The following is a 23,351-nucleotide window of genomic DNA, read 5'->3' on the forward strand; positions in this document are numbered from 1 at the left end:
GGAGCATAAGACAGAACCTTTTCTTTCTGGGCACCATGTAAGATTTAGTTTGCTCGTACGTAGTTGTAATCTGTAGGCAGCAGCTATACTTAAACAAGCATATTAGTCAAAGAAAGAAAGAGACACATGAGAGGTCTTACTGGTGTTACATTCAGCATCTGAATAAACTGCATCCCAGATGAGAATGAGAAGCAGTATTTCTTTCAAGACCCAACTCTTATCCATTCATAGCACCATCTTGTGACATCCAGTCATAAATTTACATGCACTACCAATAAAATTAACTAAATTCTAATTATGAACCACCTGTTCAATCCCATGGTCTTCAGATTCTTCTCTTGTTCACACTTGTGCAACCATACTGAAGAAAAGAGTTGCATAGGTACAATTCTGGGACTAGCTTGTAGAAAATAAGGCTCCACAAGTGTGATTTGAGGACAGAATCTGCACTGCAGAATCTTTATTACTTGGTCATAAAGTCCATAAATGACTTCAAAATGACTTTTTGGTAGAAACTTGGTGTTTTAATTTTATTTTATTTTTCCCTGACATTTATTCTTGTGTGTGACAAACTTTTTTTTGTTATTCTCCCACAAATCAAAAAAAAAAAGCATAAAAATATTGGAGGTGTATTATGTTTAAGGGGAAAATATAAAACCAAAGTTTTTTTTTATTTTTTAAAAAGTTTATTAAAATCTGATACACAATACATATAATGGAGGGAGAACAATAGAGGAGAGTACTTATTAACATTAAAAATACAATTATAGATAACATGAATGTATATTTACTTTTAAACTTGCAGTTAAAAAGTTTCCTAGACTTTTCAGTTTAGGAAATGATTACAGGGCTCCATATTACAAAACAATTTTAACCATAGTAAGATTGAAATTCTCTTTCGAATTTGAAACTCATAAACATGGAATTTATCCAAATGAACAAGTTATCATTGGTAGCAATCTTTCTAGTACCAGATAATTTTAATAACAGCTCTGATCCAGATGTTTGAGATTTTCTGTGCTTTTTATTAATCTTTTGAGCAATACTAGTTAGTTTAAATGTTAATAAAGCTAAATTTAACATCCATCTCACCTGGTAACTGTTTGTATGTATTTATTTTTCAAATAAAATGTTATATTCTATGTAGTAGTCCAATGGCTGAAAGTTGCTGACATTAACAATACTTTTTACTTCTTGTATTTTTCTTAGTCTCAGAATTTACAAGTCTATAACATTCTGTTCATTTTTGTTTCAAAACATTAAACTGTATGAGGCAGACTTTTTCTCATTTGTTCTATTGACAGAAATGCACTACAGATGCCTTATATTTTAATGATGCTTAAATGATGGTTGAAATAGTTATCATTCAATGAATGTATATTCAAAACTGGTTGCCTCAGCAGTATAGTTAATAGGTGTACAAATACATTTGATGACAAGCCTTTCAAATTTGCATATGAAGTTTCATTTGCAAATTTCAAAGCATTAGAACAAAAGTTATTGGGTTCTAGTAGTCATATATGGAACAGGACTGGCAAATTGCAACTGCCTTAAAATGCTGCCCCTATTTCTCTGTCTTACTTGCATGTGAAAGACAAGGTGTGTGAGGTAATATCTTCCATTGGACCAACTTATGTTGGTGAAAGAACCAAGCTTTAGGAGCTACACAGAGCTCTTCTTTAGGTCAGGGAAAGTTGCTCACAGTGTCACAACTAAATACAAGGTGGAACAGATTGTCTAGCATAAGTAGTTAATACATATTGTAGGAGACCATTCAAGGTGAAGTGACCAATTAACACCTGCAGTCATAGGATTAAAAAAAAGGAGGGTTATAATAATAAGCCATAAACCAGTGTTTTTATTAATCCATCATTTTATGTGTCTCTGTGCCCCAAACCAGCCACTCCCCTATCCTTATGTGTCCCTGTACCCCTCCCCATGTGTCTCTGTGCCCCCACTCAGCCACCCTCTGTCCCTATGTAGCTCTGCACTCCTCCTCCATCACCATATGGCCCTGCATCTCCCTGCCCCCTGTGGCCCTGTGCTTCCACTCTCATTCAGCCTGTGCCCCTCCTCCACTAGCCCTTATGAGCCCCTGTCTGACCCCGCAGAATCCCATGCTGTCTGTCTCCCCATAGCCTCTGTCTCCTTACCTGGCCTGACAGGCATTGTGACGAAGACAGGCTTTTTCTCTTCACTTGCTGGCCAGGAGCTTCTGCTGTGTTCTATCACCACAGTGCCCTCTGGTGGTTAAAAAGTGGAACTGCAGCAACATTTTGGCAGAATCTTTTTTCTGCACAAAAAATTAAAGATATGTGTGGCTCATTAGTTATGCATGTGTGCAGTAGCACAGAATTCCCCCAGGAGTATATATCACTGGCTTTGTCTACATGACTACACTAAATGTCTACCCTAGTTTAATAAAAGTGTGATTTTAAGCCAATTTATTTAAACAAGTGCAATCTCCCTTCCAATGGACATTCTTATTTTGGTTTCAACATAAGAAATCAGTGTACGCTAAAATGAAATCAGCCACTCTTAAACTGAAGTAAGAATGTCTACGGAAAGGTTTGGGAGAACCAAGCTGGTACTGTTAAATAGCCTGACAGCACTAATCACAAAACAGTGGGATTAGCTAATGGTTACCTAACATTAGTAGATTTCCTCCTTCTGCAGATGAACCACTCAAGAACACTTCTAATATTTTAGGAGCAGCTATTCACCAACTCCAAAACACTGTCTTTGTAGATAGAAGAGTGGTAGACAGGAAAAGACACCTCATGGAAATGCCTGGGGCAGTTCATCCCTTTCCAAACGGTTGGTTCAGGTTGTCCAGAGACTTAAACAAATGTAATTTCTTTGGTTATACTTGCTTCATAATTTCAAATTTTAATTCACAGCAATAATAACTAGATCGTTACTTTAAAAAAATGAAAGATGAGATTCTGATATAATCATGTGACTCCAGGAGCTGGGACCCTTAGCCGTGGGTCTGTAGTGTCTATGCTTTAATCTGGGTCTGGCAAAAAGTAGGTGGGTTTCTGATCTGGTAAAGAAAGGGAGCTGTAGCTCACGAAAGCTCATGCTCAAATAAATTGGTTAGTCTCTAAGATGCCACAAGTACTCCTTTTCTTTTTGCGAATACAGACTAACACGGCTGTTACTCTGAAATCTTCCCATCAAATGAATTTTGTTCTCTTTATTGCAAGTTTTGGAGGGACAGATATAGGTTATAGTACAATTATACATGAGATAGGTCACACAAGATGAAAAATCGTATTTGCTTTAATTCATATGGTGTTAGTATAATTCTTTAATATTTGTAACGTGGTAGTGTCCACTCAGTACTACAAAAGGCTTGCTCTTCAGTGTCCACACAACAACTAGTACATCTAGAGTTAAGGCTGCAGCAGTGGACGTTCCCACAGCCATACCATGAGTATTTGAAATTCCACTGAACTAATAGCTCATCAGGCTGACACCATTAAGTCACAGCAGTTTCATAGCTCATGGTACACCAGGAAGTGATGTGACCAACATCGATCCGACAGCCTTTGACTGGCCTGGCTTGGTGGACCAGGCACCCATTTCACAGCTGGATGAACTAGAGGTACCTTTTCAGTGTGAGATTAAGTGAGATTCAAATCCATGCTCTTCAGCAGTGTAGCCAAGTACCTTAACCATTCAGCCACCACACTACAAGTAGCCAAATGGTGGAATTTCTATTGCAAATGACTTTGAAGTTGGTGGCAGAGCTGAAAACCGTATCTGGCGCCTCAGCGGGATGCACTGGGAAAAACAGATAGGCTTCTAATGAACCAGAAAAAAATGAGGGAAATAACATATACCAAATGCTATGCCACCATCACTCCTGGCAAGGTGGCCCACTATAGATTTGAACTCAGCCCAAAATTGCTGGCACAATAATTGCCATCCTTCCGTAAGTCAGTTTGTCTCAACCTTGTTCTGTCTTGCCATCCTTCTTTGTATCCTGGTGATTTTGCTGTGCCTTTCTGAATGACCTGTATGAGAAAATCACTACTTTATGTATGTGTCAGGCGTTCACTATGGTATTCATGGTCTTGCTATGGTCTGGGGTAACTACTAACATTCATAAATATTGTAAATATTGTGATTTTTCTGAGTGCAGTTTACAGGGTTGCAAACTTTCTAATCGCACAAAACTGAACACTCCTTCCCTGCCACCTGCCCGAAGGCTCTGCCTCTGCCCACCCTTTCCCTGAGGCCCCGCCCCTGCTTGCTCCATCCCCACTCCATCCTTTGCTAGTTCTCCTCCACGCTCACTTACCTTCACCAGGCTGGGGCAGGAGTTTGGGGTGGAGGAGGGGGGTGAGGGCTCCAGCTGGGGGTGAGGCAGGGGTGGGGATGAGCTTACCATGGCTCCCAGGAATTAGATGCCTGGTCCCTGGCATCCCCTAGATGCATGGGCGGCCAGGTAGACTCCATGTGCTGCCCTTGCACCTGCAGGGGCCACCCTCACGCCCGCAGGCACTGCCCCCACAACTCCCATTGGTCGTGGTTCCTAACCAATGGGAGCTGCAGAGCCGGCACTAGGGGCGGGGGCAGCGCGCAGAGCCTCCCTGGCCATCCATGTGCATAGGGCTGAAGGACCTGGCAGCCGCTTCTGGGAGCCACACGGAGCTTGGGAAGGCAGGGAGCCTGCCTTAGCCTCAGGCCACCGATGCGCCACTGACCAGCCTTTTCTTGGCCTGGTTGGTGGTGCCAACCAGAGCCACCAGGGTCCCATTTCGACTGGGGGTTTGGTTGAAAACTGGATGCCTGGCATCCGCAGCAGTTTGGTATGCATTCCCCAGTTACATGCTCAAGGACCTTAAATGTGTACGTCTCACAAAAAGCCAAGACATTTGTTCTGATATACTTTAAGTATCTGAGTAGCCTTGTGATTAGAATATGTTACTAAGCAACAGTGAAGAGGCTGTGTGCATGGTTGTGATAGCCTCACATTAGGGCTAGTTCAGATACTTTGGTTTCTCAATGGTTATGGCTAGTATCCATCTTTAACTATGATATATAATGTGTTTGTGTTCATTCAGTAACATCGAGGTTCGTGTCCCCTAATTCATGATCAACAATACTCCTTGTCAATAGCTATCTGTGTTCTAATGTTGTGTTTTACATCTGAACTTTTAAGTACTAGATGTATGAATAAATTATACTTGTGTTCCTGGGCAAATAACTCACTGAGGGAGCATGGGGAATCTGCCAGATATCATCCATTACAGATATTGATTGGGCAGCATAAATGCACATGGAAACCAACCTGAAAGTGCTTTTGGAAGGTTATTAAACTAATGACTAAAGAAACCACTTTCAATGAAGGGATGTGAAAAGAGGAGTTGACTTATGGCCCATACATTCTGGGGGATTCAGAGAGAAATATGAATCACCTACCATATGGCTTTGGTCTGGGATATTGCACTGTCCAAATATTAGTTTGACATTGAACTGGGAAACAATCCGATTAGAAATAGGAATGTTACCATGAGTTAATACAAGCAGCTCTGACAGCCTCTGGCAGAGAGACAGATGCTGTGGGGAAGATGGCAGCTTTGCTAAGCAAGTGGTCAGGGACAGATCTTTGCAGACATTCTGAAAGTACCAGCATATACACTTAATGTTTGTAGCCCTTTTATCAATATTTGCAGTAATACTAGACTGTGGCACTTTTATATTTACTTACTTTATATTTTTATGGTATCATCTCACATAAACCTAATTTTTAATTAGCATAAATTTAACTTTAACTTGGTGACTTAAATATGGAGTCAATTCCTGCTCGAAGTTTCTGAAGGAAGAAAACTCACTTCTTGCCTCAGAGTCTGAGTGGTGTTAAAGATACCAAAGCGAGCAGCAGGCCAAAGACATGGGCGCTGAGGAACCCAGGCATAACGTGCTGCCATTGTAGTTGTGTGGGATAGAGGAGAAGCCTGCAGACCAAGAGGAGTGAAGGCATAGTTACTGTGATGGACTCACCATATCCTGAACAAACCCTATGGAAATAAGATAAACTTTATTGGATTACACTTTTTGAATTAGGTTTAATACCTCGGGGGTCCATTGTATTAAAAATGCTGTGTTATTGTATGTACCTTTTCTAGTAGGAAGGGGATGCTAATGTAAGTTATATATTATCAGCTCTTTGAAGCCACTCCCCTGGAGTGGTAGTTTATATACTAGTTCAAACTGGATTTTTCAGGTACCAACAGGCAAAGAAAGGATTTGGATAAACAGTCTTGTTTTAAACTGGCCCGGGCCCTTCTTCCTAATCCAGAAAACACATGCGACCTCTGGTCCACAAAGGATCCAATCCTCAGAGCAGGGTTGGAAGGACTTGGCCTACTGAGGCTGTTATGAACATGTGACCATAGAAGACAGCCCCTCTTTCTGGGGTTTTGAAAGACTACTCCTACCAGAGCCCATGTTGGAGTTGAAGTGATGTCTGGTAAGCTTATTAGCATGTGTGTAGGTTCTTTTATTGTTTTTAATTCATTTTCTCTGTAGTGCCTTTACCTTAAGAACAAAATAGACTTACATACAAAGAGCTGTCTGGTATATATAAGCCAGGACAGTCACACTGTTAACTGTCTCTGAAGAGAAAGCAAGCAGGTGTACTTGGGCAGCCTTTCTCTGATGGCAAAAACATAGGGTAGGCAGGGGAGTATGCAGCCTGGAAATGTCCTGGTCAGAAGGGAGTGAGACACAGGTCTCTGCTCAAGAAAGGCAATGGCTGGAGAGTTAGAAGCCTGAGAGTGGGTGCCTTTGCTGGACCACTGAGGCAAAATAGAGGTGCAGTGGCCATAACTGTGACAGATATACAGTTGATTTAGATGGCACCACGTTGGCTTGCAACCAGTCCATGAGTAAACCACCATTTCAAGATACCAATACATAAAAAAAGGGCTCTTGCTATGTGCTCCCTGCCATTCTATGTGACAGGGATTCCGCTCTTGCACAGTGAACATGTGATTGTCAAGAAGCGATTTATAAACAGACCAGACAACAGAATTCTTTCGTCAGTGGTGTGAATTATCACATGATCAAATGCTCATTTATTTATGCAAAAGCAGTAATATCAATACCAACAGCACAAACATTAATCAACATGGCCTTGTTTAACAGGTATCCCTCTGACAAGTATTTTGCTACAGACTATAAACTCTGTCAGTCAATAGTGATGGTTTACAAGTCACTTCAAAAGGAGCATAGCTGTTACATGCTGTTCCATGACACATAAAATCACCAGAAGGCAATAATTAAGTTGGAGACATTTCAATCCAATAGTGCTGATGCAAAATTCCAGTCATCTGTACAGCACACAATTACAGTAATACACAGCATGCACATGTTCTACCTCTAAGCAGATGAGGGCATAACTATGAGGAAATGGGATGACAGTAAGAAGGAGAAAATATATGCTAAATAACCGGATAAGTTTCCTGACACTTTGATCTGTTGGCTTGTGAAATATTTGCCTAAGGCAACTGGTGAAAGCTTTATTGGTACTGTCATTGGGTGTGTCATAAATGGAAAGGGAAGGGTAAACCCTTTTAAAATCCCTCCTGGCCAGAGGAAAAATCCTCTCACCTGTAAAGGGTTAAGAAGCTAAAGGTAACCTTGCTGGCACCTGACCAAAATGACCAATGAGGAGACAAGATACTTTCAAAAGCTGGGAGGAGGGAGAGAAACAAAGGGTCTGTGTCTGTTGGTATGCTGTTTTGCCGGGGATAGAACAGGAATGGAGTCTTAGAACTTTTAGTAAGTAATCTAGCTAGGTATGCGTTCGATTATGATTTCTTTAAATGGCTGAGAAAAGAATTGTGCTGAATAGAATGACTATTTCTGTCTGTGTGTCTTTTTTGTAACTTAAGGTTTTGCCTAGAGGGATTCTCTATGTTTTGAATCTAATTACTTGTAAGAAAACTGAATGCTTTTTCATTGTTCTCAGATCCAAGGGTTTGGGTCTGTGGTCACCTATGCAAATTGGTGAGGATTTTTACCAAACCTTTCCCAGGAAGTGGGGTGTAAGGATTGGGAGGATTTTGGGGGGAAAGACGTGTCCAAACTATGTTTCCCAGTAAACCCAGTTAGAGTTTGGTGGTGGCAGTGGTTATTCCAAGGACAAAGGATAAAATTAATTTGTACCTTGGAGAAGTTTTAACCTAAGCTGGTAAAAGTAAGCTTAGGAGGTTTTCATGCAGGTCCCCACATCTGTACCCTAGAGTTCAGAGTGGGGGAGGAACCTTGACAGGGTGTATAGACCTCATGCTGGCCTGACAATCAAAGGAGTGATCGGTAGCCTCACAGCAGCTGGGAGAATAAAATTGCTGAGAAGCAGAGCGGTGGGGAGGCTTCCAGGGCATCAAGTAGGCTGGAGAGGGAAAGTCCTACCGGCAAGCTGGTGAGAAGGTGCCCAGAGACAACACAGCAGAGAAGGGATAACTGGATCTATAGTCTGGAGAAGCCTACAGAACTAGTGAGGTAGGAAGGAGCTCAGGGCACGCAGGCGGAGTTGTTGAGGCTTGATTCTGTCTGGTTTAAGAGCCCTGAATTGCAACTCAGTGGAATCGGTAGGCCTGGGTTCCCCTACTGATCCCTCAACAGAGACTTATGAACCAAAGAAGTTTCCAGACCCCCTGAGAACCAGGACCAGCTCACCCTGTGTGATGTTATATGATTAAAATATGACCATATATATCATTGTTCCTACCACTGTTCTACAATTGCAAGAAGTCTGATACAAAATATGTAATGTAAGGTGTCAATGGAAAAGTTATGATTTGCTGAATATGATTCTCCTGTTTGTATGTGCATATCATTTTTGTATCTGAAGTTATGAATACTGACTATGTACCAGTATTTCAAATGTGTTTGCTCCTGGGGTTATACCCACCAGGTAGTTTACATACAGTCTAGCCAGCACATTGTGAATGGACTGTTCAAGTTGATAGCCTATCAAAGAACACTTAGCTCCCACAATGGATCTAGAAGAAGTTCATCTCCGCCCGATGTGCCATCCTCTGGACGCCTTAGCCAGAATATGGGTAACGGCTCTGCTATGACTCATCAAAGCATGCAGACACATGACTTGCTCATGTGACCCTGAACTCCATCTTGTGACTCCTACACTTTTCCACAAACTGTGCATGAAGTTCCTTCCACATGGGAGAAAGAATAAAAGGCCCAGGAAGCATTTCCATGTTGCCTCTTTCCTGCTCTGATATCTGGACTATGAACTTAAAAGGAGCAATCCAACTAATGGACTGAGAACCTTCCAATCATTTGGAAGCTACCAGAGACTATACAAGCCAGCAGTTTATTCCATCATTGCTACAGACCTGATCCAATAATTTTGCAATGATTGTATTTGATTCCTTTGTCCATTTAACTCTCTCCTCTTTCTTTTTTCTTATAAATAGCCCTTTCGATATTAGATACTAAAGGATTGGCAAAGTGTAATTATTGGGTAAGATCTGAGCTGTATATTGACCTGGCTATGTAGCTGATCTCTTGGGATTAGAAGAACCCTTTGTTTGATGAAATTGGTTTTCAATTACCACTCATCTTTAAATCTAGTGTCTGAGTGGTGAAATAGGGGCTGGAATGCCTAAGGAGACTGCATTTCTGACTTCTTGTTAACCAGTGTGGTGAGACAGAAGTTTACTTTTGTTACTGGCTTGGTATATCTTATGGAAAAATAACCACCAGCCTGGGGGTGAGTCTGCCCCATTTCTCAGCAGTTTGTCCTGAATCTGGTATTCTCAGCTGTGACCCACTGAGGCATGGTGACACCCTGCCATGTACAAGGAGAAAACCTGTATACCTCAGCAGGACTGAGATTAACACCTTTTATAGTTCAGAATGGGACTACCATAAGGAATCAGGCAAGAGAAGCTGACTGATCAAGTGGACTCTGTGCAATGCTCTGTCTGACCAAAGGTGGGGCGTGTGGTTGCATTAGCATACTGGTCCACAGTTACATTTAAAACTAGGCTGGACAAAACACAAGTTAATGTACAATAGGAAATAATTCTGCACAGGCCCGCCAACGTGGGGGAGGGAGGCAAAGGGGGCAATTACTCAGGGGCTGAGCAATTTAAAAGGGCCCAGGAGCCCCAGGCCCTTTAAAATCATCCAGGTGGGCTGTAGCATGACTAGGTGTGTGCAACCGCTCTGGGCCCATGTTGTGGGAGACCCTGCGGGCGGTCCCGGAAATGATTGATTCGTCCATGGATTCTGCCCTGGGCTCCGCCCCCACTAGGGATGGCCCTGGCTCTGGCCCTGGGGCCCAGAATTTCTGTTGGCAGGCCTGATCCAAAACTAGATGAAATAATAGCTCTTTCCTGTCTCTAACTTCTGTAGTGATTTACAGTCCAATTATTGCTCATTTGGTAAAGTTAATCAAATCTCTAAGGTTGTTTTTCCCAGTAAGTGAATGAAATCTTGTACATTCTCTCAGATCATCAACTCAAGAAGACTTTGAGAGTATAGTATCCCATTGCCCATTAGTAACTGGTAAATCATGTAAATTGTCCCATGGTTAATAAAGGAAATGAATGTTCAATACAATTCTCCCTCCTCCCCGCCCTCAGTTCAATTATACTTTATTGTCATAACACAGAGCAAGTGTAACCAGAGTGTCAGAGAGAAGCCCCCTCAAATACCTGTTGGCCATGGATTCAATCTGCCCATGACTTCTCCTTCTGAAGTTTGTCAGCTCCTGGAATGCTAAGCCTCTAGGGGATCTGCCCTATGCACTGCAACAACAATGGCTACACAGCCTCCAGACACTATTTCCCAGGCTGCTTAGAGTCTGGTCAGTGACAGAAAAGACAGAAACTCCTGCAAAATCCAACAGACAGGCTTCTGATGGGGTGTTTTATAGAGACAATTTGTTGGGCCAGTGAGGAGCCAGTAATCAGGACTGTTCAGTTCCTCAGTGGTTGGGACAGCCTGACCCAGAGACAAAGGGGCTAGTTTAGTTTCAGTTTTGGAGCTTTTGTGGTATATGTGAGGTTGAAGCTGAGAGGAAAATCAGAATAGCTCAGGGAGTGTCTGATTAACTTCTACTCCCCACAAAGGGAGAATTTGAACTGCTGTGGGATCTAGTATGTGATCAGTCAGTTCAAGCCCTGTGGAGACCAGCATCCAGCAAGTAAGAGAACCAACCCAGTGCTGGCTACCGGGAGCCAGCCAAGACTTCTGCAGGACTTCAGACCAGGGAGCCCGGAAAAGACACTGTCCCACCCAGGGGTGAAAACACTGTAAAAGGGACCCTTTCATTTTCTTAAGTTGTTCAACATTCGCATCATACTACACTCATCTCTGGATTCATCCTATGCATTCCATCTGCCTGGAAAGGTGCCAGGGACGGAGCTGGAGTTTGTAGTACACTTGTGAATCTGGGAGGTGGGGGAATTTGTTGTATTATTAATAATTTAGCATTTATTAGTTAATCTTTCCTTCCCAAGAGTCTCTCTTTTTTTCCTGTCTCCAATAAAGTCCTCTTTGTAATATTGCCACAGGCACAGAGGGGAGTAAACCTTGGGTGCAGGCACCAGGCGTCACATCAAAGAAGCCAGGACCCAACCTATGTGAGGAGGGGGGGCATTAGCAAGCTCCAGGGAGGAGGCTTGAGCCACACCTCAGAAGTGGGGCTATAAAAACATATTCAGGATGTTTATTTCCTGTGTGAGTCTGTCCTTACCTTCCATTCCTCAGCTGGCAACATTTTGCTACACAGCACAATATCACCTGTGCCTTCACTCTCTTTCCATTCTAAATAGTTTGTTTGTGTTTTTGTTTTGTTTTGTTTTGTTCCTTTTCCCCTTTTCCTTAAAAGTCTCTGATCACTTCTGGTAATCAGAAAATATCTTCCTGCCACTCCCGTGGATTTTTGGATATTGGACTAGAAATTATCTATGTATCTGAATTTCTCCTTTACTGTATTAATTGCACAGACACTCCTTTATGAGTTTACACTGTGCTCAAGTCTTGGAGTGTTTAACTCAGTATTTTATGAGAATCTGCCCTATCTTCAGGAGTGCAAGTAGGGTGGCACTAGTACCGGCAAGAGATTTTTAGCGAATATGGGGAACCGGAAAGACTTGGGACTAGCCTTTGCTCTGCTCCTTAAAGGAGCAGAACGCGGCTAGAGAAGGAATTCATTCTTTAAATGGCTTTAACAGCACAATACGTATGCTAACAAACTTAAACAAAGGCTTTGTTTAAATTTGTTAGCATATGTATTGTGCCGTTATGTTGGTCAGAAGTCCTCAAAAGGGGAGGGGTGGGGGGACGGAAGGTGTTTAAACAGTGTTTTTGATTCTGTTTCTCCCCATTGTTCTGAATTATCCATGACATCCATACTGCATCACATCAAGTCCAAATCATTAGAGGAATGCCTCTGCTTGCACTGACCAGAGGATGTTTGGATTCTGATGTCAGCCCAGTTCTGCAGCCTTACAGGAATCAGGTGTTGTCCCCAGTGTACATAGAATTCTTCTTTGCAGCCAAACTAGTCTAACATGCATTTTGTTATCTAGAACTGGAGCACCAAAACAAAGAAAACAAATGCCTCATTTTCCAGCTTTGTGGGTGAGAGAACTATAAGTGAAGATTATAATGCCGGACACTGATGGCCTTAAACCAGCTGCCTCAGGAATCTGCCAAGAACTTTGCTGAAAATATGTTCCTCATCTTAGCAACAGAGCTAAAAATTATCACACAGCTGCCCACCTTTATTCGAATGAAGCTCCTTCTGATCTGACAGTTTCATTGTCAGGCATTGTCAGTTTCATCCAGAACAATTTACAAACTTGGAACCTAATTCTATAAACCCTTAATCATTTGATCAATCCCATCGAAGACAATGGGACTATTTCCATGACTATGGACCACTTCTGTGGACTGGTAAGCATTTCAGGAGTCTGTTCCTATAAAGGAAGTGGAATCGCCCATTGAAATGCAATGTTTGGGTATAATACCATAAAGCAGTTTAGGATACAGTTCTACTTAAAATTTTTCTTTTAATAAGTCATACATATACTGAAATGGCTCCTCACCCAACTCCCATATTCCATATAAACAGACTGAATACTACATAGGTAGGGGGAAAGTGAGTAGTTAAAAGTGTTGATGTTTGTATATACAGAGGAGGGTATCAGAGGGGACAGGGAGAGCATGGGGCTCGTGGGCTGGGGGTGGGGTGGAGAGGAGGCACATGGAGGGCCACGTGTGGAGGTCATGTGCCCCCCTTGTGTCCCTTCCATGAGTGCAGTACCGGCGAGAAATGATTTCTACTTGCACCACTGCTTATCTTTATACCTTCCATTATAGTGAAGTAGTCTGTTAGCCCTGGTCTACACTACAAGTTTAGGTCAAATTTAGCGGTGTTAGATCAATTTAACCCTGCACCCATCCACACGATGAAGCCATTTACTTCGACTTAAAGGGCTCTTAAAATCGATTTCTGTACTCCTCCCCCGACGAGGGGATTAGCGCTAAATCAACCTTGCTGGGTCGAATTTGGAGTAGTGTGGTAGCAATTCGACGGTATTGGCCTCCGGGAGCTATCCCAGAGTGCTCCATTGTGCAGATCTCACCAGCAGAGGTGACCATGATGGAGTCCCAGAATTGCAAAAGAGCTCCAGCATGGACCGAACGGGAGGTATGGGATCTGATCACTATATGGGGAGACGAATCCGTGCTATCAGAACTCCATTCCAAAAGACGAAATGCCCAAACATTTGAAAAAATCTCCAAGGCCATGAAGGACAGAGGCTATAACAGGGACCCGCAGCAGTGCCGCGTGAAACTTAAGGAGCTCAGGCAAGCCTACCAAAAAACCAGAGAGGCAAACAGGTGCTCGGGGTCAGAGCCCCAGACATGCCGCTTCTATGATGAGCTGCATGCCATTCTAGGGTGTGCAGCCACCACTACCCCACCCCTGTGCTTTGACTCCATCAATGAATTATCACGCAACAAGGATGCACATTTTAGGGATGAGGAAGATGATGAAAGCGCACAGCAAGCAAGCAGAGAAACTGTTTTCCCCGAGAGCCAGGAACTGTTTCTCACCCTGGACCTGGAGCCAGTACCTCCCCGAACCTAGGATGGCTCCTGGACCTGCCAGGCAGAGAAGGGACCTCTGGTGAGTGTACCTGTGTGTGTGTGTGATATATATATAATACATGGTTTAAAAGCAAGCGTGTTTAATGTTTAATTTGCGGCCAGTACAACTACTGGAAAAGTCTGTTAATGTGTCTGGGGATGGAGTGGAAATCCTCCAGGGACATCTCCATAAAGCTCTCCTGGATGTACTCCCAAAGCCTTTGCAAAAGGTTTCTAGGGAGGGCAACCTTATTCCGTCCTCCATGGTAGGACACTTTACCACGCCAGGCCAGTAGCATGTAGTCTGGAGTCATTGCATAAGAAAGCATGGCAGTGTATGGTCTCAGTGTTTGCTGGCATTTAAGCACCATCCTTTCTTTATCTCTCTGTGTTATTCTCAGGAGTATGATATCATTCATGGTCACCTGCTTGAAATAGGGTAATTTTATTAAGGAGACATTTAGAGGTGGACATTCCTGCTGGGTTGTTTGCCTGTGGCTGAACAGAAATCTTCCCTGCTGTTAGCCACGTGGTGGGGGGAGGGGTGAAGCAATCATCCCAGAGAATTCGGGGTGTGTGTGGAGGGGTTTAGTTGGGTTTGTGCTGCACGTTAACCCGAAAACCGCAGCCCCTCCTTTTAATTGCCAACCCATTTTAAATGGCCAACCCAATGGGTGCTTGGTATGGGAAATGAGGGTGTGGCTGTTTGAAACCATTCCCACATGTTATGATGGTTAAAGAAGCCAAAGACTGTGGCTTACCATGGCAGCCTGCATGCCAAATTCTGTTGCCTGCCAGCCCTGCGTGTGTGATCTCTCACAAGAAACTGGAAGACCCTCAATATAAGAGGCAAAAATGTGACCTTATACCAAATGCACATGTGCTATGTAATGTTAACAGCAAGGTTCACCCTGAAAGAGTCTACACATTGTTCTCTAAAATATGTCTTTTTAACTCCTACTCTCCCTTTTTTTCCTCCCGCAGCTACAAATGTTTCAACACTCACACTATCATCTCCTTCCCAGAGGCTAGCGAAGATTAGAAGGCGAAAAAAAAGCACTCGCGATGAAATGTTCTCTGAGCTCATGCAGTGCTCCCACACTGAAAGAACCCAGCAGAATGGATGGATGCAGACAATGTTAGAGTCCAGGAAAGCACAATATGAATGCGAGGACAAGTGGCAGGTTGAAGATGATAGGTGGCGTCAGCTTGCTGACAGAAGGCAGGATGCAATGCTGAGGCTACTGGAGGATCAAACTGATATGCTCCAGTGTATGGTTGAGGTGCAGGAAAAGCAGCTTGAGCACAGACCGCCGCTACAGCCCCTGTGTAACCAACCGCCCTCCTCCCCAAGTTCCATAGCCTCCTCACCCAGATGCCCAAGAACATGGTGGAGGGGCCTCCGGGCACCCAACCACTCCACCCCAGAGGACTGCCCAAGCAACAGAAAGCTGGCATTCAATAATTTTTAAAGTACAGTGTGGCCTTGTCTTTCCTTCCTCCCCCACCCCTCCTGGGCTACCTTGGCAGTTATCCCCTTATCTGTGTGATGAATTAATAAAGAATGCATGAATTTGAAGCAACAATGACTTTATTGCCTCTGCAAGCGGTGATTGAAGGGGGGAGGGTGGTTAGCTTACAGGGAAGTAGAGTGAACCAAGGGGCAGGAGTTTTCATCAAGGAGAAAGAAATAACTTTCACACTGTAGCCTGGCCAGTCATGAAACTGGTTTTCAAAGCTTCTCTGATGCGCACCATGCTCTCCTGTACTCTTCTGGTGTCTGGCTGCGTGTAATCAGTGGCCAGGCAATTTGCCTCAACCTCCCACCCTGCCATAAACATCTCCCCCTTACTCTCACAGATATTGTGGAGCGCACAGCAAGCAGTAATAACAGTGGGAATATTGGTTTCGCTGAGGTCTAAGCGAGTCAGTAAACTGCGCCAGCGCACTTTTAAACATCCAAATGAACATTTTACCACCATTCTGCATTTGCTCAGCCTATAGTTGAACAGCTCCTGACTAGTGTCCAGGCTGTCTGTGTAAGGCTTCATGAGCTTTTATAATTGCAATAATTGAGTTATTATAATTACAAAAAGCTTTATTCCATGTATTTAGTGTCTTTGATCCTGATCCCCTTGAAGAAAATGGCCAGAGTTATATGGATTCAATAGGATCAGGAGAAGGCCCAAAGCAACATCACCATGTTTGGTTTTTAGCAGGCTACAACACTGAGCTGGCTTCTCCTAGATGGTCCCTTAAATTATTTCCACCTACCAATGCGCAGACTTCGGGTGACCATATTTTCCCAAAGGGAAAATGGGACACAGCACGAGGCCGGCCACCCTAGCCCACCCCCACCACCTCATGCCTCCCAAATCCCCTCTCCCGCACGCACCTGGGGGCCAGCCTGGCCTGAGCTGCTCTCCCTAGCTCTCCCAGCAGCACAAGTCTGGCATTGCCACTTCCCCCTACTGGCCCCCCGTAGTAGGAAAATCCTATTTTAATAAATATTTTGCTTTAGAATGTAGTATGTATTGATGTATTTTATAATTATGATTTAATATGCCCTGCTGTGATGTTATTGACATAATCTGGGACCATATAGATCATGGTTGCAACCAAGGTCCTGTAGTGACACCAAATCTTATATAAAGGGGGTCAAATGAGGTGTCAAAGGCAAGGGTATGGTTTGTTGATTATGATTAAGCTGTCTATATGTGTGTATCATTTTTATAGTTGAAGTTATGAATATTGGTTCTATACTGTCTGTACTTCAAACTTGTACTATGCTTCTGGGTGACACCCCAAACAAGTTGGTGTCAGCTCTGCCTAGCCTGCTTGATGGCCCATTAAGGACCATCAGCTATACAACTGACCCATTGAGAGAAGGCCTAGGGAGGTGGTGGAATCTCCTTCCTTAGAAGTTTTTAAGGTCAGGCTTGACAAAGCCCTGGCTGGGATGATTTAATTGGGGATTGGTCCTGCTTTTGAGCAGGGGGTTGGACTAGATGACCTCCTGAGGTCCCTTCCAATCCTGATATTCTATGATTCTATGAAGGCAGACATGCCTTGCGACTCAGCAAGATATGCAGGGACATGCCTATGGACAGAACTCTGAGGTATTTCCAGGCCATGTGATGGACAGTTTGTCTTTGAAACAAAGAAAGAGAGACCACATGGCAAGAGAATATAAAAAGCTGCTGCAGCTCCTCCATCTGGTCTTCAATCCTGCTTCATACCTCTGGAGGAACTTTGCTACACTGAAGCTTTGAACAAAGGACTGATGACCCATCCCAGCTGTGGGTGTACTCCAGAGATTTGATTTGAACCTGCCGTTTATTCTATAACTGCTGCAAGCCTGAACCAAGAACTTTGCCATTACTGTATGCAATTGGTTCCATTTAACCAATTCTAGCTCTCATCTATATCCGTTTCCTTTTATGAATAAACCTTTAGATTTTAGATTCTAAAGGATTAGCAGCAGCATGATTTGTGGGTAAGATCTGATTTGTATATTGACCTGGGTCTGGGGCTTGGTCCTTTGGGATCGAGAGAACCTTTTTTCTTTTACTGGGGTATTGGTTCTCATAACCATTTGTCCCCATAACAAGTGACACTGGTGGTGATACTGGGAAACTGGAGTGTCTAAGGGAATAGCTTGTGTGACTTGTGGTTAGCCAGTGGGGTAAAACCAAAGTCTTCTCTGTTTGGCTGGTTTGGTTTGCCTTGGTGTGCATGGAAACCCCAGCCTTGGGCTGTAATTGCCCTGCTTTAAGCAATTTGTCCTGAATTGGCACTCTCAGTTGGGTCCCGCCAGAACCAGCCTCGTTACACCTGCCAGCCACCCTTTTTGATTTCAAGGCAGAAATAGACCAGAATAGTCCTTATGGCTGATTATGGTCACCTTTTGTTTTAGGATAAGATTTCATTACAGTATTTGTTATAAGGTCTTGCTTCTTATATGCATTGCAAATGAAGTTGTTTCTTGTCTGCATTGCAAACTAAGTTGTGTAAGGTTTTTTTTTAACCTTTCTTCTTTAGTAACCATATAATCCTTCCCAAAATGTTATCCTGTCTGAAATTGTGTGAAATTTGTTTGGTGTGAGTGAGGAATGTGTGCATAGTTAAAAATAAGTGAAAAAGCCCATCACAAATGTCCAGACGGTCAAGAAAAAGTGAGAGACTTGAAAACACCAGGAGACCATCAGAAAACATCCATTCTATCCGAGGCTAAACATGTTAGCAGCATTGACAACCTCAGAGGTGAGGCAGACACCCCCAAAGGTAAGACAACAACTAGGAGATAACGATGGGAAGCCCTACAATAACCATCAAATGATAACAGCAGAAAACCCCAATATTAACACCACTTAAGGACTAATGATTACAGGATGACATTGCAAAATGCATGGACTCAAATGGGAATTGACAACTATAAAGATGGGGTGTTTGCCATGAAACTCTGTGTTCAGTGCTGCAAAGCTTCAGAGCATTAGATAACAATGGACAGAACCCAGCTCCTCACTCATGCCCCATCTGACTGGCCATTAGATTGGTAACTATAAAGACCATCTTCAAGACCTGTGTGTGTGTGTGTCTGTCTGTGTGATTGAATGCATATGCTAACTGTTATATTTTCAATAAATATGGCGTATTGCCTATTCCCTTGAAAAGATCCCGTGTACTTTTTATAAGCAAAACATTTTTGGTGGAGAAGTGCGAAAGGGGAAAGGTATGCACTGTAGTTATTGATAAATGTTGCTAAAAATGTGTGATACACGATATAACTGATAACTGGTCTATGTATAAATTGATCGATCATTCAGGTGTGTGCACCCCCAGTTGTAGAAGCCCGGAGGAGGAGAATTAGATTTCTCGCTCCCCTGGTTGTAGAATTGCTGGCACAAAGTAAATAAGGAGGAGAATTAGATTTCACTCTCCCTCTCACTCCCTCACTCGGCAGGGGGAAAAGGAATTGTCTTAAAGGTATACACACACCATCGGTCGTAGCAAGGTCAAATAAAGAGAGGGGTTTAGTATTCCACTCTTCGACCCAGTCGTTGGGGAATAATTTAAAGGTGGTATACCCTCGGTCGTAGTAGGGTTAAGCCCAAAAGACCGAAGCTTAGCGTCTCCGCTCTACCCTTGTGTAGAGTTCTAGGGGTACAAGACACATAAGAGTGAGGAGGATTATTGTTAAATCCCAACAGGAGATTGGGCATATTAAAAAAATGTTTAAGCATAAGCAAGCTCTTAAAAAGGCTCCCGGAGAGGAGACTGAGAAATTGGCATTTGTGAAAGAAATTACTCCTTTTGAGAAAATTTTGCAGAAATTTGGACCCAGCCCTTGGTCTGACCAAGCAGGAGCAGTTGTCCACACAATTTCGGATTTGGAAGATGAATTGGCTCAATATTTGTTGATATATGGGCTGACAACCCCAGTGAAAAAGGAGGCAGCTGCAGTAGGGCTTTTATGGAAAACCTGTCCTGAGGTGTTCCTCAGCCTGGCTGCATGCAAAAATAAAAACATGAAACTGCACCAAGACTTACAAGCCTCCGCAGCAGAAGCAGAGAAATGGAAATTTATGTTCACCAGTACCCAAATAAAAGTAGATTCCCTTAAGGATGGGTACAGAGAGCTAAAACTACAGTCCCAAATTTTACAGGAACAGGCAAAAGAGAGAGAAAAGATTGAAAAAGAAAACCAGGTTTTACAGGGAATGGTCAAGAAGCTAACTTTAGAGCAGGGGAGAGCCCCCGCTGACCATGATCGCTGTAAATCAATCATTAAACATTTAAAACAAAAACTGGGGTTTGTAACCAGGCAAGTGGCAGGGGAAACATAACTGAGATCCCCATGGGGGCAGACCCTTGGGACCCCCCTGAGAATTGGGAAGGGGCTACCTGGGCGGATTCCCCCTCCAATGCCCCCATGTTCCTCTGTGCCCTGCTAGGGGTCGCACCCCACTTTTTTTTTTTTTTTTGCAAAACTGCATTTGTCCTGTTTGCCAAAACAGTCAGGATGGGGCTTAAAAAAGGGACTGTCACAGCCAGAATGGGATGTATGGTCACTCTGCCCAGGCTGTTAACAAAACCTCTCAGAAATCTTTAGAAACAAAACATCCTTCTCCTCACAAGGCATCTCAGTTGGGTTGTAGTGTTCAAGTGCCTTCAATCTGAGGCAGTACCTTCCTATCATCTCTTTCACCTGTGACATAGGAACAGGCAGATTATATGCTCAGGAATTTGTCCTGATTTGCTGAGAGAGGTGACATCCCTACATTACCAGGCTTCTGGTCCCAGGCTGTAAAGAGAACAGTACCTGGGGTGTTTCCCGACACCAGCTGTTATCCTGTACGCACTTCCTTTCTCACAGCATCTGTCTAGGTTGGCTGTAGTTCTCCTAGAATTGGGTAGCCTGGGCCCATGAAATTTCCATCCATGAGACTTTTCCTTTGGCATTAAAGGGCCAGCTCTCCATGTTCCAGTCTTAGCATCCTTTTGCTCCTAAAGTCTAGGAATAATGCATCAGGCTTCTCTGACAATACTTTCTTTAGCATTTCTTCTCACCTGAGGGACTCTGTATGTTGTTGCTTATTGTTTATTTTTATTTATTGATTTCTTTGTGCTTCGATTTTGTTATCTGTTGCTGATGATTTAGACTATATATGGATCATTTACACTTAAAACAACACATTAGCCTTTGTCCTGCACTCCTTCCACCCCTCTCTGGTGCACTTGGGAGATGCAGAGAGTGAAACAAATATGAGCTGTGTGATGTGATTACAGACAACATTTGTGCTTGAATCAGGGACAAGACTAAATTATACAGGTTTCTGTGAGAGTATTGAAATAGGAACAGAAGCAAATGGGAACTTGACCCCACCTCTTTGGGTTGCATGTCAGGGGGTTGGGGGTGACTGCACTTGCTACTGGGGTTCACTGGAGGCTTTGGAGGCCGTAAGACTGTCTCTCCTTTCCTCTTGTAGAGTCTTGTTTGCTGTTACAGCTTTGGGCTGCCAGGGTGGGATGTGATAAGCTTACTTTGCATTTCTTATTAACACAACTGAAACTTAACCGAACCAACATGTAAAATCTTCAGTTCAGCCATCAACAGTGGCTTCTAATGATTTGCTAAAAATAAATTACTGCACATGTTGTAAAATAGGCATGCAGGAAACAGCCCTGTCTAGCCCTAACACTCTGTGGGCATATTTAACAGTTTTATATAGTAATCCTACTTGTAGAAGTTGAGAGAGAACCTGCCTTATGGGATCATAAAGTTCAGAGATTTATGATGATTGATAGAATGAAATAGGGCTGCTAACTCATGATGCGCAATGTGGCATAACTCCAAAAGAGCAGGCTGAGGGGCGGGAAGCAATACAGTGGCTGGGCAATACGCCAGCACACAGCATCATTGTAATTGCAGATGAAATAATAATTATTTGCGATAGCTTGCTAATCAGTGAAACCATGGAAAAGGCTGCTGACAAGCGCTATCAAGGTAATTAAGGTGAAGCATTGAATTTGCATAAATTTACACTTTGATCATTGTTCACAAGATACTCTCTCTAGAAATAGACTTGGCTGGATTCAAGATGAGCACTAAATCAAAGCAAAGGAAAGCAATAGCTGCAAAACATCAATAATGCTTACAAAATACAGGTCCAGCTTACGTTGGCAAATATCTAAAGAATCTGTTGTCTTTAATCAAAGGATTGTGCTCAACTTTTTTTCAATTAGTTAATATTCTTAATTAATATACTTTCCTAGCTGTGTCTTTAATTAAAACACTTGAACGTACTTAAGCAGGGAAACTTGGAGAACATAACTCTTTATTATACACCGTGATGAAATATCCTTGCTGAATGATAGCCTGGTTAAATCAGAGATGTACCATGTATTAAGCTGAATGAGCTGTCATTGATCCTCAAGGTTAGCCGTCTTTGACGTGTCAGAAAGTTCTGCCCAAATTCCATCCAGCACCTCTCCAATCACCTACTCCACTGCATAACCATTTGGCCTTCAATGAGGAGCAGGAGCAGAACCAGATCACCATCTCATTGCTCCATTTCTTCCAGCCACTTTTTCAAAGAATAACTGTAAGAGGAGACATGATCATAAAATTATGCACTGGAGGGGACCTTGAGAGATCACCTAGTCAGCTCCCCTGCACTCAAGGCAGGACTAAATATTAACTAGACCATCATCTAGCCATCAGCAAATGTTTGAAGGCATAGGACAGTATCAATGACATACAGCTAGGTAATTCCTAGTGTGTCTCCCTGTCCCCACAGAATCCTGGGATACTGCCATGTAATGGTAATGCTAACATCACATAACAGACACAGGTATATGTGCATACACAGCATTATGGCTGTGTCCAGCACAGCATAATGTAGTCACTTGGCATGGGTATAGGGCGCATGTGCAAGCATCTACACAGTCCAGTATTCGAGTGCCCGCATCAGTGTAGACACAACCTATGGTGCATACTGGGTCACAGTTCCTGGGGAAACTGTATCTCTGACCGCTACTGGTGTCTCTAAGCACACTGCCCTGTACATCACAGGCCTAGGCCAGTCAATTCTCCCACTATCAGATTGGGTTCTGGGTTGTAGACCTTTGTGCACCAACTGTGGTTACCTCTGCTTTAAGGAGGCTGGTTGGTTCCTCTTACCACTGTCATTACCCTGGAGAGACCAGAACTGTAGAGTCTGAGCCTAAGTCAAAATATCATATATTTAGCGCAAAAGCATTTCAGAGAAAGCATATTTAGAAAACCATAAAATAGACTATATGAATGTCTAGCTCTTCCCTAAGGCATACCATTCCCTGCATCTGGGAAGGCCCTACTGCTTAGACTGCCTCTGCCAAATTTCTCTTTCTGTTCATTTTTTGTCCCTAGACAGCTGCCAAAAGGTGACCCTCTTCTCTTCCAAAGAAAGGTTCTTCAACTCGTTAGAGTTCTTTTGATCTCTAGCCTCCCAGATTTGGCAAAATGAGGCTTGTAACCTATTCAAGAGTGTAGACAGGATTCTTGAAATTAACAGCTTGACCCATTCTTTCAAGTGTGTGAGGGTGTCTGTTTGTAGAGCTATTGTGTTGTTTGCACTTTGCACGGCCCCCCATTAAGTAAGATCAATATATTCATACATGAAATTCTATTAACCTGATAAACCATAACTTCCTCATCG

Source organism: Caretta caretta, chromosome 1, assembly GCF_965140235.1.
Source record: "Caretta caretta isolate rCarCar2 chromosome 1, rCarCar1.hap1, whole genome shotgun sequence".
Classification (NCBI taxonomy): Eukaryota; Metazoa; Chordata; order Testudines; family Cheloniidae; genus Caretta; species Caretta caretta.